The 19,396-nt window shown below is 41.4% G+C and overlaps 1 long non-coding RNA gene across 3 annotated transcripts in view; it reads right to left on the minus strand.

Annotated features, from left to right (window-relative positions):
* Window positions 1-500: 500 nt before the first annotated feature.
* Window positions 501-19,396, minus strand: part of LOC309702861 — a 33,572-nt gene continuing 14,676 nt past the window's right edge. For all 3 annotated transcript variants that reach the window (XR_014275771.1, XR_014275772.1, XR_014275773.1), the window contains exons 4-6: window positions 4,182-4,495; window positions 2,896-3,077; window positions 501-2,467 (exon numbers count right to left, since the gene is read on the minus strand). This is a non-coding gene — a long non-coding RNA (uncharacterized lncRNA). The remainder of the gene's footprint in view (window positions 2,468-2,895; window positions 3,078-4,181; window positions 4,496-19,396) is intronic.

The raw sequence follows: 19,396 nt of genomic DNA on the forward strand, positions 1-19,396 counted from the left end.
TGAATGTTTCTTACCACATTCCTAGCCTAAACCTCAACTGTCGCTAAAAAAATAAGTTTAACAGAAAAAGCTCCACAATGTAAGATGGTAAGAGGCTAAAAAGGAGCGCTGCTTTTCTGCAGGTTGGATTAATAAAAAGTGTAGTGCCACATGCAAACCTACATAAATGTAATTTTGGAGGTTTGAATACTCAGAACGTGTGTGCATCATAAATTATTCATACTGAAAGAGACGAGAATTATTTGTTCATTAAAACAATGTTTTAGGAAAACTTGAAATTAGAGGCTTCAACATTCATGATCTGCTCAAGGCTTGACCTGACCATGCACAGCAATAACACATCACGATTAGAAGTAGGCAGCTCGATCCTGATATCAACAGTATTTCAGTATGTGGCCCGCCTGAATTGTGCTAAATAAAAAATTGGGGGGAGAAATGAAAAAAAAAAAACATAATAAACATGCACTAGGAAAAATGTCTGAACCTTTTTGTGTTGATGTATATTTTATTTAGAGCCCATAACACATTTAAACAACAGCAGTGTTTTAGAGACAAGCATGTTAACATTTCAGGCCTTTAAAAAAAACAATTGCAAAATACATGGAAAGCTGAAAGATGTATTTAGTTGTTTTAACTAATTACGGAAAGTGAGTTAGTCAGGATTTGTAAATTGATGATGATTCAGCTCATAAATCATGACACGCTGCTCTCCCCTACCATAGACTGCTTTTATTGGTTAAAAGTATTGGCAATACTGGCCCTGTATTTACTTGGTATTGCGAGTAAATTATTAATGTGTATGGTCAGGAAGTGATCTAAATTTTATAAGTTCCTAAATACAATAGTAAAGTCTTTAAGGGCCAGACTATGTCATGTAACCTGCATCTCTATCTTTGCCCTGTACAGCTGAACAACCCCCCTGCATAGAGCAGGTCCTGAGGGGGGTTTGGCTCAAGTCCAGTGCACACTTTGATGCAATGTTTTTAGGAGTTTGAGGGCAACAGGGCAGCAGTTATTTCTTCCCTCCAGGATGGTGAGGGCTATGGGGTGCTTGTTTTACTCAGCAGTATGGGAGGAAAAAAAGTTGTGGCGGAACCGCAGTGACAGATAAACTCGAATAAGGAAATGCACAACGGAAACTGGGATATACAAGCTGAATTTATGCATCTATAAAATAGGCCGTGACTAATAGTCATTTTCATTCCAAATTAATTTCCTTAAGTATTTGATTGCTTTGTGAAATGGCAGAAAATGTTAAATGCACAGCAATTTCCTAAAAAAATAACGTTTTCTGTCCCAAGAAAATAATCACAATTGAGGCAGCTGGAAGTGCGCAATGCTGAACAGTGAATTGAGTAACTTAAATGCCACGTCAATGTAAAATACTGGATTTTTCTGTAAATTCACTAATCAATTAATTGACTTGCTCTAGGACACCCATTACTAACAGAGCAGTGAATTAAAATCCATATTAAATTATCATAGATGACAGATCTTTCCTCATTTTTTTTTCCTATAGAAAGTTATTTTTGAGCTTCAGAGAGCGTGACAGAGAGTCCACTGGACCATTTCTTCAAACCCCTCTGGATGATGCTTAGTCCCTCTGAACATGTACACAGAGTCTCTGACCTTTCATCTAAGCTAAACAAAGAAGGTTCTGAACAGACCCTGGCACCAGTGGGAGAGGTCAATCCATTGTGGTAGAGGACACAGATGTTCCTGCTATTAAAGATTCAAAAGCTTCCGTGTAGATGCGTATTTGTGTACAACTGGGTGGGCCAGAGAAAGGCAGAAAGCTGTGGACAGAGATGATGAAAGTGTCCTGTTTTGGCTCTTTCTCTCCATGTGCATCTGTTACTTGTGTCTGTGTTTTTCGGGTGGAGCCTCCGGTCGTCTCGTAACGAAATTTAAAAAGGTAAAAGATGCGCGACCACTGCAAACCTGATGGCACTGATCGGCCATAACAACTGGCATGGGAATGATTGATTCAGATAGCATAAACAATGTGAAGTTAGAAGACTGATACAGCACAATGCAATGTGAAACAGTTCAACTTTGACCTTGGATGCTAACAATGAAAGTCAGGGTCAATTATGTCCCCCAAGGCCTAGTATATTGTCGTGAAGTTTGCCGTCAATCCATTAAAAAATTGTGGGTAATATAATTTTTTTTTTTTTTTACTAATTTTCACATTTGATGTGACCTTGACCTTGGTTTACACCAATATTAAATCAGCTCAAGTTCTTATTGGCGTCTACCATCACAACAAATTTGAACATGATACCGTGAAAAATGTAGACACTAGACTCTAACAAACAGACAGACCAGTGGAGCCGATTACATTCTCCCTCCCTTCATAGAGAGACTTACATTAATAGTAAGCTCATCAGCAATTCAAGCAGACTGCTATATCGAAGATTAAAGTACATTTCATGATAAAATATTCTTTGTCGTGATTGTACAACAACTCATGTGTGGACTGGCCATCTACTTATACCTTGTTCTATATCGAACAATGTCAAACTGCTGCTTTTCAGCAGGAGATAATATCAATTACACCTACATCTTTTTTTGCTTGCTTTTATCCATTTTTAGTGCCGTGCCATCAACTGTTTTCATAGTAGTTTTTTTTTTTACGTATGTTTTTAACGTGGGCTCCATGTGCTATAAGAAATAGATAACGAGATCCCAATAAATAAAGAATAGAAACACATTGCTTTGATGGTGAACTTTGAAGGAATGGATCTTGTAATTGTTTGAAAAAGTGCACCTAAAGATCAGACCTTATCAGTAGCAAAACGCACGAGTTACGTGAATGCAGCGTTCAAAGCATGTTCACTAATGACTACATTTCTTTTGCATTGCAATGCATCTGTTTTCTACAATCACATGAACTCTTTACCCCTCCAAACGTCTGCATCCATGTCAGCGATGAGTTTTGGGATGGTTGCTTCTGCACAGATTAGGATAAGGCCCTCCTATTCATATCTGAAGACCCTCTTGTTAGCTCCTCTTGACACTTGTTATCTGACACTGACGTGCAGTTCAATAACTCCGACTCCCTGCGCTCGCGTCTTCTGTGACAGTGGAGACAGAATTCATTTCGGGTCTAATGACAGAATAACTATTCATGCAAGGAATATGTTACACATTTTACAAAAAAAACGGAAAAAAGATGCCTCTTTACTCTTAACTGTTACTCCATTTGAAGAGAGGAAACTGTTACACTCACTATATTTTTTTCATATTTAGACATTTGAAAGAAATTATAATCCTAATAATGAATGTAAGAAGATCTGTGTTTGGAAGTGACTCATTATTAAGCCTTAAAAGAAGCTCATTAGAGGAGAAACAGTCAATGTACAGACGAAAGCCTTGTGCAAGGAAGACGTATGCAGCTGTGTTCAGGTGCATTACCATCAGCTAAAGAAATGGGCAGGTTAATTAGCTTCCCTGCAGGGAAAAGGCAAAACAAGAGAACAACAACAATGAAAAAAACTCACTTTGTTTTTTGGTTGTGTGATTTTGGTAACACTAAAGAATAAAAGGGGCTTTGTTTTTTGTAGCACGATAAAAAGCTACATTTTATAAAATGCCCAGAATTGTCCTATTTATAATTTCCTCTATTAAAAACTAGATTCAGATTATCAGAATTAGGCAGGTTTTTAAAAGGTCAAGTACATTTGCTTTGGTGAATTATCATTCTTAAGACTTTGGCTTTTTTATACTGCTAAATTAAATATTTGATCAATGTGCTCCAATCCTTTTTTTCCATTGAGGGAACTTTTGCAAAGTAATATTTTGTAAAAGAAGGTTTGTCTTTGTTCCAGAAGATATTGTTGTTAGGACACGTACATGTAAGTGGACAAAAAAAAATGGCATACATACACAAACGAACAGTCAAATCACAAACATTTCAACTTCAGGAAAAAGTCCTAAAATGTTGATTTCTTTTTTTTAGAATTTTTTATTATTATATGTAAACACGTGTGTGTGTGTGTGTGTGTGTGTGTGTGTGTGTGTGTGTAGTCTAGAATACATCCTTTACTTGCTAGCACTACAGTAAGTATAGAATACCATACCACCAAGTATGTGGAGCATAAAGGTAAATGAAACCAGAAACGTCATATGGACAGAATTGTGAGAAAGGATCGATGCCTTCAAGGAGACATGTGACCTACTTGGCTTAACCTGCCTTTGTTCAGTTTGGTCTCGGAGCCAGCTGTGACACGTCTGCTGCTGTCAGCTGGAATCATTGGATTGCGGGCCAGACGGAAGGAAAGGAGACAGTTTGCATGTGTGTGCTTCTCCAGCGTGTCTGCGTAGGCAAAGATGCCAGCTTGAAGTGCTGCGTGTCTGTGCGCAGCCGGGCCGCCTGGGAACACACTGACCATATGCACAGTAATGTTGGCAGACAAGCCGTGTTAACGGCAGGAGAAAGGCCATTCAACTCTGCTCACTTGGTCTGGCTTGGCTCCTGAAGTCTAGGCAGCACCTGGAGATGGTAAGTGCAGTACACACATCATATATGTGCCGTACTCTAACGAGAATACATGGTGGTAGAACAACTCCCACTTCATCTGCTGGAATGTGTTTCTTCACGTGGGATTCGGTTAAAGTTTCTGCTCTACATTTTCTGTTTGCGTGACTGTCTATTAAGACAGGGTGACAGGAAGTGAATACAATATTAGATACACAGTAGTATTTGGACATGACCGACTTGACGGGTAAAAAAATAAAAATTCACAAAGTCTTTGCTTTATCAGTTTGATCACAGTATATTTAAATCTCCATACGACTAAGAAAATAGAGCCTTTAGGGACAGAGAAACACAGTAAGATAGGAACACTTTGCTACTTCAGTCCTCTGTAAATTTTTTTGTGCTTCAAAAATATTCATCAATTCAGTGTCAGGAATTGTTTTTGTTACCACCCCCCCCCCCCCCCCCCCCCCAAGTCTCTCTTTCCAATGACTGGCTGGGGGTTTTACAGTAATGCTATGTTCCTTATCTGTCATGACTTTTCAAGATACTGGAAGATACTGGAAGTGGTACCGTAAATGAGCCTCTAGTGAGACAAAGCTTTCGGCTTTAATTGGACCTCTATTTATAACGAATAAAGTAGCTGACAGTCACTATGCCTTTATTCGTTGCAGGCAATACGTGTGGATTTTATTTCACAGAGAGCTTAATTGTTCCCTCCTCTGACTGTCAGCTCTGAGGCTTTGAATGGAGAGTTGACAACACTGCGGCGCAGCCAGATGACAGAATGACTGGTTGAAATCAGAATTCAAATGCAGGTTCAGATTTGATCGAGTTTGGCAAAAGCTGAAGAACAATTACACCCATTCGTCGTCAAATTCTGACAAAATCTAAATTCCGATTTATTTGTCTTTTAATCTTAACAGACATTAGTGCTACTAGAATTTTCCCAAAGTGTGCAAATAAGCAATAATCTAACAGCTGCCTGAAAAGCAGACGAAAAGGGAGACAAAGGAAAAAGCTGGCTTCTTCAGCAAGCCTTTAGGTATTGTGTGTGTTCATCTGTGACCAGCTTACATTTATCTTTGTACTCGCTCTCACAAAAAGCTCACTTTTTCTTACTTTAAGGATGTTAAAGTAATTCTTTGTCCAGAGCTGGACTGGATAATCTGATCATTCGGGCAACATCCAGAACAGCCAGTGGGGTGACCACAGTTAATGGCCATCAAGCCTGCATAGAGGTGACCCCTCCTCCCCAAGACGGATTGGCTGGTAGCAAGTGTCCATAGAAGTTTGATTAGCATGCGCTCATATCCTCCTTACCTGTAGTATCTTAACTATGCTTAAATGTTCAAACTGTATGTCTTCTGATACACGGTGGAACTACAAGTTATTCATCACTATTATTATTCTTATTTTAACACGACTGCTTTCAGACCTCTGTAGCCCAACATATTAGCGATATTTATAAAAAGGGTTAGTGACGATTAGCCTCACACAGTTTTCTGTATTACTAGCTGCTAATTTCATTCATTTCATTTTACAATCAGACATTTATAATTTGATTTCAACTTCAGCCCCTCCATTCCCTTTTCTTTCTCTCTTTCCTCTCTCCTTGGCTCTCCTCTGCCAGGATTCACTGAACGTTACAAACCAGCCTATCATCTCATCACATACCTGCGTACTTAAGGACCAGGGTCTCTCGCTCCATCTCCTTCAGTTTGTACAGCTATTGTTGTGGTGAAGTCAGGCTCACTTAGCTTCATGTTTTGTTTTGCTTTCAAGTACTTAGCCCATGCTCACATCTCCTGATCCAGAAGTCCCTCGGTGTGTTGTCCAGTTGCCTGTGGCCTTTTGGAAATTCCTCAGTGGCAAACTAAAATCTTTTGGACTCCCGTGCTCAAGAATATCTACAGGCCTTTCCACTCGCTCCTAACTACTGCCGCTTCCTCTCTTCCTCCCTGTGGCAGAGCTCCTAAATTTTCATTGCATGCTCTGGACTTTGGAAATAAACCCTTTGAACTTGTACTGTGGTCTGCTTCTGCACTTAGGTCCACCTTTTCAAGAAGAAATTATGACACAGTGAGGCTGATAATTATGTGGAGGGAGTTCAGCACTCTGAAAGATTGCTTGGACAAAAAGTTCAACAATTTAGGAATAAAATGAACTAAGCTTAAGATGCAAATAATACAAAGAAATCTCAGTATGCAAGAGGCAAGGCTAAAAGCCGATAAGCTTTAGGGCTGTTATGTCTGCTTGTTATCAGCACATTGTTCAAAGCCCATCATGCACAATGGTATGGAAGTTCCTTGATGCACACTTGAGTGATGTATACGAAGTCTTTAAAGAAACTCTTGGCTGTGTCAGAAACACAAACTGTATTCAGCACTCGGTACAATAACTAGGCTCACTGTGTTAAATTGGTCTTCCTGCGGTCCAGAATTTTCAATCTCTGAAATCATTTGAAACAGAAAATAACAAAAACTACAAAGTTGCTAAATTCCTGCATCAATCTGGAATTAATTAAGCATAAAAATTTAAAACTATACTCTACTACATATATAAACTTAGCACAAAAAGTCAGGACCTTTGTGATTGGTCGATTATATTTTGGTTGTAACAATGTTTCTTGGCAATAAATCTTATACAGTTGGAAAGTCTGCTTATTTGCTCTTTATTTGGAGCCACATTTGTAAGGAAAATAAGTTTGTGGTATGAGCAGCAGAGTTCAGTATGGGTGCTGCACCCCTGAAAAACTTGCCAGATCTTCTCTGCCAACGCCAAACAGCTTATTCTGCTGTTGACTCTTGTTTGGTGTTGTGTACTGGATTAGATGATTAAAGTCTTAATAAACAAGTCATATTGGCAATTCCAGAATTCATTCATTTATCAAACAGGGGCTTCAGTAACATTTAGAAGGACCATACAGAGCCACAACAGCCTGGCAACTCTTCCTCGTGCAGCACACACTGATGTAGGATGGTATTCCATTCTTTAACCAGCATTTGTAGCAAGTCAGCCAATATGGTTGTGTTGGTCACTCTGGAATAAACAGCAGCACCAAGCGTATCCCACAAGTGTTCAGTGGGGTTGAGGTAAGGACTGCAGGCAAGCCATTTCATCCACTCCACTCCACCAAATTCTCGAGGTAGTCATTGATAAACCCCGCTCTGTGGGGGCGAGTGCTGTTATCTTAGAGGATAGATTTCACTCCCAGACTGTGGAGATATGGGATCGCCGCTGGTTGCAGAATCTCTCTGCTTTGAGATTGCCTCCAATGATGACATGCCTTGTTCTTCCCCAATGAGGGCTGCCCGATACGACACACTGTTCTCCATGTCTTCTCCACACTTTGACACTACGATCCAACTGCCCACAGGCAGAATCTGGATTCGAGCCTGCCAGTGAAGGGTCATGGCAAGCCTCCTGTTAGCCCCAGGAGAGTGGAGATTGGCTGTGTGCAGTCTATTGACATCCCCGATCTGTGGAACTTGGCCTTCAGTTTGGAGATGATAAGCTACTGGGGCTCACTTTAAATAATACTGCAACTTAGTTTTCCAGAGCAGCTTGAAGTCGCCTTGATGCACCAAAGAAATAATCGATCAATCACAAATGTCCTTGATTTATATCATTAAAAATATGTATAAATATAAAAATCTTACAAACACATTCCAACTATTTTGGAAATTGTGTTATAATTACGCTAAGATGCAAAGGTTTAGTAATGCATATGGCATAACTTATGTGAAAAAACACCACCTGAACAATGTCTTCATAAATAAATAAATAGGTTAAACAGAGGATCTGGGTGTTATAAGAGAGGTATTGAGATTTTAAAATTTTCCAAAGAGTATTACTGGGCAAGTAGTACATAGGAGCAGTAAGGTAAATGGTTCTGTCCGTGCTTTGATGCATTGAGTGTTCACCATTGCTATAAAAACAACCGGAGAATTTTATGCTTATGGTTAAACATCACTGGCACACATTTAGTCCACTTAACCTCTGACCCCACTCTTCTGCATAACAAAAAGCCTGCAGTTATGCAACCATGAAAAAAAAAAACAACCCAAAAGCCTCACGTCCTAAAATCAACAGTGAACATGTTATCAATACATTTGTGTTTAATATTCTAAACTAAGTATGTGCACTAGGATAATGTATGTGCACAACATCAGCACAGTGAGGCTTCCTTAATGACACACGACAACCAGAGAAGATTTATTAAAGAAATGTTCTTCGTGATTGTTTTGGACAGCTGGGTATCAAATGAAAATTTAAATACAACATTTGACTTACAAAAATTATTCCAACCAAGCAGGAAAAAACACAGATGGGGTCCCCAGATTAAACAAAATGTGCAAGCCAGCTTCTGCATCTCAGTGCTTGTAGATAAACTTTTGGCTATCGCTTTGCTACAAAATGCCTGTGGTGGTTTGATTCTTGAGATGGACTGTACGTTGCTGTGATTTCAAACGAGTGGGAGAGTGGCTGTTCCCAGAGCAAAGCCGGAGCTGACTCAGGCACTCTAACCCCTGCGCCCCAAATCACACAGCGCTGCTATCTGCCAGAGGATACAATCAAGGAAACACATCAAAGTTCAGTCTCTGGAGCTGATTTGTTCACACGCGTGCCTACAATATGTGCCGGCATGTAAACAGAAACACGTTTATTGAACCGCTCGCTAATTGCACATGAATACTCGGTAGCATGACTCATAATGGAAGTGCAATTAGGTCTCTATCACTGGCTTTGAACCAAACACTGCTCCGACTTGTATGCGGCAATGGCGCTTTCAACTGCAGCCCATCCACGTGCTTGTTTGCCTGATCCCACCTGAGGGATGGTCTGTGGGCTTCCTGCCCACCTGAATGTCAGTACCTCCTCCACCCCCCCCAGCCCCCACTCATTTTTGTCAACTATTTCAACTTCTCATTTACACCCCAACCTTCCTGCTTCTATTAGTGGTGCAGTCATGTGTGACATCAGTTGGGATACAGTCCAATGCCTGGGCTGGAGTCCAGAACCAATGTGCATTTTACTCCTGAATAGGCGTGCGTGCACGTGTATCTGTGTGTTTAAAAGCGTTTCTGATATTTGCTCAGCTTGAAGATCCTCTCATGTTGTCTGTAATCGCTTGTAATAATGTTGTTCAGGAACATTCTTAGCCTCCCTCCGCCCGCGCTATCCAAACTGGCAGTCCAGTCTGTCTCAGATCTTGTTGACATCTGACGACAGCCAAGCTTGACATGTGCATCCATATTAATGAGACCATTAAGTCATTTATTCGCCAGCTGATTTACATTGCACAGGGGGAGAGGTCCTGAATCAAAGGGATTTCAAAACATTTCACAAAATTTGAAAATCAGATGAGTCAAGCCGTTTATTTCTCGAGCATAATGTGGCTTTTGGCCCTAAACTTCATTTAAATCCTGATTCCTTCATTAGGCAAATAGCGAGAGTGGCTGCTTCTGCACTAATTCAATTTGCTGAACACAAAAAAAAAGATTGAAGCTTGTATGTCGGCACGTGAGCACATGCATTAAGTACAGCCTCAAACAAATCAACATATTCATAAGCGTGTGAGCATGTACAAACAATATGAATCCCCTCATATTAATCTTCTCTTCTTGGCCAGGACTCACTAAAATCTTATCTACTTGTCTGGTTGTCTCTGGCCTCGAGGGAAGAATGTGCATGTAGCAGAGCCTGGCGGAGCAGAGCAGAGCAGGAAAGACGAAGTCGGGATTTGTATGCGACAGGAGGCACCTTTAGGAGGAGTGTGTCTGGTCTGTCTGACGCTCAGTGATTCTCTGCGGGTAGGGAGCAGAAGCTCGCTCAGTTGGAGGAAAAGACTTATGAGCTTTATTGATCACAAGCTCATACAGCGGGTGGAGGAAAGGCTGGTTGTGAGGGGTGGGGGTTCTCCCTCTGAATAAAACAGAGCTTTTCTTTTTTAAATCAAGATCGCAACAGGTGAGGTAACTGAAGAATTCATCAGTGTCAGAGAGTAAATTAAAAAGATAAGCTCAGCAGGAGCATTTGTTTGTCTTCTAAAAAAAAAATCTAATATGTTCTGTTATTGAGTCGGTGGACAAACATCAGCCTGCGCAAATCTGGCTTGTATCACATCCACCAGAGGAAGATTATGACATCAGTATCGCTGGATTTTAGGGAGCCACATCACTGGAACAAATGACGCACGCTCGGTTGGACAAAGCACGTGAAAATTGTATGATGGGCCTCCGGTTCACTGGCGTGCGATGAGATTATTGCATGGTTCTGCTGCTCAGGTCAACCTAGTGATGACAGTTGTACTTTTAAATAATCCATCACAGCAGCAACTCTCACTGTTGGGTTTGAAGGAGTCACCACAAGATTTATGTCCAATTGTTGGGTTTCGACGCGACCTTGGTGAACTGCGTGGAAGTAAACGTGAACACAAACTCGCCTTGTCCCAAAGTGCACTGGAAGGTTTTTTACTAACTAATCTGTGAGTTTGGAGTTTGAACATGCCTATGGGGAGTTTAGGACTTTTAAAAAACAACTTTTATATCAGTTTTTATTTTTCCTGTTTTAGTAGATGTCTGCATATGCGGTGACCTGCAAAAGAGCTCAAGGTGTAGGTGGTAAGTCATAGAAGTAGCTAAAGTGACTGTTTAACCTAAGAAGCTACTCCACAAGAAAAGCACAATCTTTTCATTTTGTTACCAACAATACATGTGCAACAATGTGTGTGCGCATCCTTCTGGGTGAATTGTGCAGCCTGTGGCCTGCCTAGCTGCAGACTCATCAACTCTGCAATAAGTTTAGTAAGCCAAACTGTTGAAACACCATTTGCAGTACCTGTCTATCAGAGTTTTACCAGACAGCCTTTCTGGAGCTCTTCATGCTTTCTACGGCATCTGTTGTCTTAAACAAAGCCTCTTAGAAAGAGTCTCATCGCATGACAGGTATATAAGTGAACACAGAAAGCTAATATCAGGGATTCACAGTTTTTATACTCTACAATACCAAAAGTATTCACTCACCCATTGTTCCAATCACTTACCCAGCCACAGGTGTATAAAATCAAGAACCCAGCATGCAGACTGTTTCTATAAACATTTGGGAAAGCATGGGTCGCTCTCTGGAGCTCAGTGAATTCCAGTGCGGTATGATGATAGGATGCCACCTGCGTAGATCCAGTCCAGTTTCTCACTACAAAATATTCCATAGTGCTAGTGGTATTACAAGAAAGTGGAAGCCACATAAAAACATAGAGCAGGGTCAGCAGATCCTGAGGCGCATAGTGCTCAGAGGTCACCAGCTATCTACAGAGTCAATCACTAAAATTTCCAAACTTCACATGGCCTTCAGATTAGCTTAAGAGTAGCTGAGTGCATAGAGAGCTTCATGAAATGGGTTTCCATGACTGAGGAGATGCATCCAAGCCTTACATCACCAAGTGCAATGCAAAGCATTGTGGTGGAACACAGTGGAAAGGCCACTGGACCCTAGAGCAGTGGAGAAGTGCTCTCTGGAGAGACGAATCACGTTTCTCTGTCTGGCCAGCGGCTCCTTCCTGTTCCAACCTGACTTCGCACCTGCACAGATTCCTGACCTCAACTCAACAGAAACACCTCTGGGATGAATTAGAGTGGAGACTGTGAGCCAGGACTCCTTGTCCAACGTCAGTATGTGACCTCAGAAATCCACTTCTGGAAGAATTGTTAAAAAATCCCATAAACACTCTTAAACCTTGTCGAAATCCTTTCCTGAAGCATTGAAGCTGTTATAGCTGCAAAGGATGGGCCGACATCATTAAACCCTTCGGTTTAAGAATGCGATGTCACTCAAGTGTATATGCGTGTGAAGGCAGATGAGTGAATACTTTTGGCAATATAGTCTGTGTTGTGCGTGTTTGTATATGGGATCAAAACAACCCCCCCAAATAAATAAATAAATTATAATAAGCACTGGGTACATTTTTCAGAAAAGGTAAATATTGCACATGAGCGATGGACTCTGACATTAAGTTCTGACTGAGATGTTGAAATGCAGTTTCAAGGCTGTGGTGGGGGGAAAAAGGCTGCAGGAGGAAGACAAAGACGTCAGGTACAATGACAGCTTTCAGTAAAAAAAAACCTTTAACGGCTTTGAAAAATCTTTTCCTCACAGCAGTACCACGGATACATTGTTAAAAAATTAAATACACCACTGATTGTAACTATTTTTTACTTAATCAGAATCAAATTATTCCCTTATTGATTGTTATGATCACACATTGCCTCTCAATTTTAAGTTTGAGTAATTTATTCCACACTTACTCCCACTTGGGTACCGAGTTTCACGCCCGCATGGAATACTGATGAAAATTGGATTGATGACCTTCAACTGCATACCAGATGAATGATAATGAGGAATCAGATTTGTGATGGTTGGTCTGTCTTGACGTGACAGTCTCATGTTTCCAGATACCTGTACGCTCCTGACGAATGTGTTTGTGACAGCAAAGCTGGCTTCCCTCCCTGAAGCCATTACTTTTCCATGGCACACTAATGAGAGGCTACCCTGTTTGTGGATGAAGCTTCAGTCTTGTGGCATGCCAATACCACTGCCAAGATGACACAGAAGCTAGAGGCAAAACACAGGAACAGGTCAGCTCCTCCTTAAGCTTACCTGACCCTTTCTAAAATGCGGTATATAAATAGTTACATACACTCATCAGACATTTTCCTTGGTACATCTTGCTAGGACCATGTTTTACCTCTTATTACCTTCAAAACTGCTTTAATTCTTCATGGCGCAGATTCAACAAGGTGCTGGAAACATTCCTCTGAGATTTTAATCCATATTAATGTGACAGCATCACACGGTTGCTGCAGATCTGTGGGCAGCACATCCACGATGCAAATCTCCTGTTTCACCACAGCCCAAAGGTGCTCTGTTTGATTGAGATCTGGTGACTGTGGAGGCATTTGGGTATTGTTATGTTAAAGAAACCAGTTTGATTTGAGCTTTGTGCCATGGCACATTATCCTGCTAGAAGCAGGCATCAGAAGATGGGTACACTGTGGTCATAAATGCATGGACATGATCAGGAAAAATACTTATAGACTGTATGTTCATTTGCTTTAAGATTTGATGTGTTTTGGATTCAGAGATGCTTTTCTGCAAACGTTGGTTGTAACATGTGGTTATTTGAATTATAGCTGCCTTTGTATCAGCTCTATCTATCGCTCTATCCCCATCAGCCTGGCCATTTTCACCCAGACTAACTGGATATTTTCTCATTTTCAGGCCATTCTCTGTAAACCCTGGAGATGGTTGTGTGGGAAAATCCAAGTAGATCAGAAGTTTCTGAATTACTCAGACCAGCCAGTTTGACACCAACAACCACACCGAATTCAAAAGTTGCAATTCTTCCCCATCTTTGAACTTCAGCAGGTCATCTTGTCCATGTCTATGTGCACAAATGTAATGAGTTACATGAAAAAAGTGTACCCAAAAAGTGGCTGGTGAGTATATAATCTACAAAAACAGAGAAAAGAGTTGGATTTCTGCAGTGAGGAGGAAGCTGTTGTATGCAAGATATTGCAGAGATTGGTCATGGTCATGTGTGTACTCCCTGTAGGTTTTTAATGTTCTTGTCTTGAAGATGAATGTCTCAGAGCTCCTAGTTTGTCTACCTAGGGTTGCTTGGTTTCTGTTACTAAGCTATTTAACATACAGCCTCTCTTTGTCATTGAGTTGTTGGAATATATGTTACTTAAATTAATCCCAACTTCAGGGTTTAAGGACGCTTTAGAGCTCTAGTACTAATATCTTTCTGCCTCTTAATTGAAATGTCCGCTCATAGCATCAGGTCAACAGAAACAGCTGTTCTGTATTGTTCTTTAGGCACAATGTGCGGATACATGGTTGAAAAAATAAAAGGCAAGTTGACATTTTTCAAAATGGTAAGTAGAAGCACAACTGAAATTTTACCAGTTTTAAATATCTCTAATTAATCTGCAAGAGGAATGCCTTGAATAAAAGGTAGATACAGTGGGGTGTTTTCGGGCTCCCAATCAAACGGCATGCTTTTGGTTTTTCTTCACAAGTTCCCCCCACTGATTCATCTGTTCTTTTCTTGTTTTAAGCAATTATTCGCCTTTGCTGCTGGTATGACACACTTAAATGAATAAAACTTTGGTAAACAACAGCAGACTACATTTGGGTGCACATTTTCACGCCATCTTGCAACTTTTCCAGTGTTATGATGAGTGTTAACAGTGTGTTAATTTGTGGAAGGCTGCGGTAGCGCTGTAATTACATGTCTTTGTTTGTACTGTAAGTCTTATAGAATAGGGAGTTTACTTACATCTGTCATGCACACTGTTTAGTTTTGCTTGCACGCGCGCGCATGTGTGTGTGTGTTTCAGACAAGGACAGCAGTTAACTGAGGTGCAACACCTTTTCTCTCATTAGGCTTACTAAACAGGATAATGATTCCCCCGAGAGTCTCCATCGCTCTGCATGCCCTGTCACTCCCCGCACCACCATCACCATGGTGATCAAAGCCAGATGTGCACACTGCTGTTGCCGCCAACAAAGCACAACTGTACTCTGTGTTTTTACAGTTGTCACTCTGCTCAGTGCCGTAGCCCTTGGGGATTCTGCTGTGCTGCAGCAACGTTAGATAAACCTGTAAGCCAACCACAGTTTTTCTCCTGGACTTCCACACACACTTTATAGTTGAAAAAAACAAGCCAGAAACAAAATCAGCCACGTTTGACAAATGGAAGTAATTTACCGTTCCCTGTCAGTTGACACTGCTTTATTTTTTAGAGCATTTGACACCAAAACCAAAGAGCTGCTGCTTCCAGTTGCAAAGGACTTTTGAAACACAACTTGTTTTTCTTCCCTCATCTTTAATCCCTTTGTTGTCTCAACATGTGACTGTCATTAATTCTGCTTGTTCTCACTAACATTACAGTCTTTATCCATCCCTGCGAGCCAAACTTATTAAACTATCAAGAAATGACCCATAAAGATCCGTCGCTGTTGACAAAAACAACGCCGAACCAAACCTTACTAATTTGTTTTGACTACAGATAAATGAGCATGCAGAACATTCAGACCGCAGGATGCCATTCAGCTGTTTAGAAGAGGAAATAAACCAGTGCATTGGGACAGATAGTGAGGTATTGAATAACCGGTGGGATATTTTTGCACGACTGCCAAATATGTGCTATTTGTTTGAAAAGTGGCAAGGAATGAATTTGCCATCTTTCATCATTTTTAACAACAACAAAAAAAAACAAAACACCCCATCAACAAACATCTCTGCGAGACGGAACCACAAAGACAAAGAACTGAAAGAGGGCAGAAAAGAATTTACAACAGTGATCAAAGAATGGCAGACAAGAAACAAAACACAAAACACACCTGCAGAGACAGATGGAGGTAGCCCCAGAAAAGAAAAGAGAGGGCAACGCAGCGCCGCAAGAAGCGCCGGTAGACAGAAATGAAGGAGGAATAATAAGCAAGGCGGGAAAACAATTTGTTGCCGATTTAAGCTTTTTAACAACGAGCGCTGCGTTGCACGGACACAAACCTGTCGTCAAAGGCAGGCCTGGTTTGATCAATAAACTGGAAAGAACAGCGAGATCCTCGACTTGTCCCCGGTTTACCACCATAACTGTCTCCTCCTGGATCTGCGCCAAGCGACAAGGTGACTTGGCTTGAGCTGTCCCATGATTAATCAGGTTCTGCCACAAAGTCATGCGCTCTGATGCGGCAGTGCAGATCACAAGAGGAAAAAGAAAAGAGGAAGCAAATGCTAAAGACACAAAAATCCAGCTCTCAGCAGATCAATTTATTCAAAGTTTTGGGTACAGCTCAAGGATCTTTCCTTTAAAAGAGACTGAGGACACTATCAAGAAGAAAGATTCAAACAATGGGCTGGGATTACAGTCCAACACGTAACTGCTTTAAAACATCCAATTCAATTTCAGCCCTCTGTCACATGTCTGAACAGAGACAATACAATTTAATCTTGATCAATAGCACAGCACACAGGCCTGGCAACAACTCTCATTTCAGCTGTGTAACTGCACCTGAAAACATGTTCAGATGTATCTGCTGTATGGTTATACGTTATAACCTGGGTCTCCTTTCTGTCCCTCGCTCTGACTTTAAAACCCAGAGGTGATCATGAAACAGCCTTCCTCAGCCTATCAGGTTGGCTAATTCTTTTGAAAACACATTTTTATAGGTTAGCCTTAAACTTTTCCCCTTTCGGGCCATCGTTTTACGACTAATTGCTTGTGTGGAAGCAATGTCTTGGAATAAACCATATGGTTTGGGTACTTTTCCACTTGTACTCAACTCCACTCAACTCTGTTTTCAAGGTTTTCCATTAGGTGGTACCAGGTACTTTTTCTTTTATCTGCTTGGCCGAAGTTTAGCTCAGTCCATCTGAAAATGTAAAGTCAATAGACTGCCACCGATTGGCTGGTCATCAGAGCGACTCCTTCACAACAATCCAAACCACTAATTTTGAAACCTGGAAATGAGGAAAATGGCTCCACAAAACCCAACACCGTGGATCCCGAGTCTGACAAAAAGCCAAAGAGCGTGCAGCATTTACGTCACGATTTCACCGCTTGTGTGCCAAGACGAGAAGGCAGTAGTGATGGGATTTCCGGCTCTTTTTAGAGATCCGGCTCTTTCGGTTCGGCTCACTAAAAAGAGCCGGCTCTTTCGGCTCCAAACCGGCTCTTCAGGTTGTTTTGTTGCTTTAATTAATTTATTATTAACAATAATATAAAATTATGCACAAAAGGAATTACTAATGTAAAAAAGTGGTTTTATTTATATATGTTTATATATAAATATATGCGGTGGCCCCTATAGACAAAACACGTACAAACTCCAAAACACATTTCTAGCATGAACTGAACTAACAAAGCAGAGCTACTAGATCACTTAAACTACACAATTGAAAGCATGTGTGTATTGTTTGTGTATTTATACACAGGCACTCATATATATTCAAATAATTTAAAAAAAAAAGTTCATTTACCTATTATTACCACACACCAAATCCGGTCGTTGGTACTTGCTGGCTTGTGTAGCCACTAGGTAACAAAAGCTCAACACTGCGCCCTAGCATCCTGGAGTACTTCTGTTGTCTTTTGTACATGTTTTGAGTTTTTATGTGCTTCGGAGTTTTTACGTGCTTCAGAGTTTGTACGTGTTTTTACGTGTTTTGGAGTTTTTATGTGTTTTGGAGTTTGTGCGTGCTTCAGAGTTCGTACGTGATTTGAAGTTTGTATGTGCTTTGTCTCTAGGGGCCACCGTAAATGTACTTTTATTTATTCACTCCACATAAAATGTAATAAATAAATAATATAATACAAAAATTAACTATTCACATTTCAACTTTTAACTATTTAAATTTTCAGCTTTTTCCTTTTACAAATTTAAAGTGAAACAACACAAAACACTGCAAACCACAACACAATTAAATATAAATTAAAATATGAAAACAAAAAGAAACATGCACATTCTCTGTCATATGGGCCTGCATGAATAAACTTTCTGAATCCTTTATCATCTGCAACTGAAAATAGTTGTGGATGATTACTATACCTTTCTAATGTGATGTTGTTGTCCCTGGCTCTCTTTCTCTCTCCCCCCCTCTGGCTCTGTTCCTGTGCTACTGAGTGTAACTACCGCCCCTCCCCCCTCTGCCCAGCGTAAAGCACAAGGCTCGCTGCTGAGTGAAGCAGAAAAAAAAGTGCGAGAGAGAGAGAGGCTGAGAAAAAGAAAAAAAAAACCCACGTGAGGGCTCGTGATAAGGAGCCGGCTCGCGTCGTTCACGTCAAAGAGCCGGCTCTAAGAGCCATTTCGTTCACGAACGACCCATCACTAGAAGGCAGTAGCGGCAGTGTTGCCAACTTAGCGACTTTGTCGCTATATTTAGCGAGTTTTCAGACCCCTTAGACCCGAAAGAGCTAAAAAAAGACGTGAAAGTGCGTATCGCTTTTACTCTCAACAAGCAGCGGGTGCTGCAACGCAGTCAGTTCTTCTTTTACTCTTTTACTCTTATGCTGTTTTGTGGATCACAAGGTTTAAAACTACTTATAAACACACACACACAAAGCAACTCCACCAGAGTGCCTATTTTGGGTCACTTTTGCCGGTCCAAGCCCGGGTAAAGGAGCAGGGTTGGAATTGTGACATTGTGGAGGTAAACACAGACGACACGAGAGCTCTCGATAAACACTGCTCGTTTATTACTCATCACCACAGAACTGAAAACTTTCCCTCCAAAACACAGCAACAACACTTCCTGAGAACTGGGTGTGAGTGGAGCCCTCCAGTGGTCCACCACACATGCCCCCCCCGAACACCCAGTAGGGTCATCCTCTAGTCCAGAACCCTTGCTTTAATTAAACGTCCAGAAAGGCTGAACCGGGGAGGTGGAGAGCTGGCTGAGGGGAAACGAGCCTGAGGGCCAGGCTGGCACGGGCGGTCAGGAAAAACTGAAGATAGCTCGGGCCCCGCCAGGTGGGGGGCGCTCCCAGAGGAAGAAGCAGGGTTGTCCAGTCCAGTGGAAGGCGGGCGGCCTGAGCCGGCACCACCTGGTCATCCAGAAGCACATGTGCTGGTTTAAGTCTGTCAATAGAAACAGCCTCCTGCCGACCCCCAAAATCCAAAAGGAAATGCTTCCGGCCCGGTTGAATAACCCGAAAGGGGCCGTCATACAGTGGACGCAGCGGAGGCCTATGAGCGTCATGCCTGACAAAAACAAACTGCGAAGAGTCCAACGACCTCGGAACAAAGGTGTCAGGCACACAATGGTGCACTGGGCCAGGAAGAGAAAACGAGTCTCTTGGGGGACGGAGAGACAGCACAGAGGGAGCGAAGCACGGGGGTGGGCTCTCA

This window comes from Aulonocara stuartgranti, assembly GCF_965226115.1.
Source record: "Aulonocara stuartgranti genome assembly, chromosome: 1".
NCBI lineage: Eukaryota > Metazoa > Chordata > Actinopteri > Cichliformes > Cichlidae > Aulonocara > Aulonocara stuartgranti.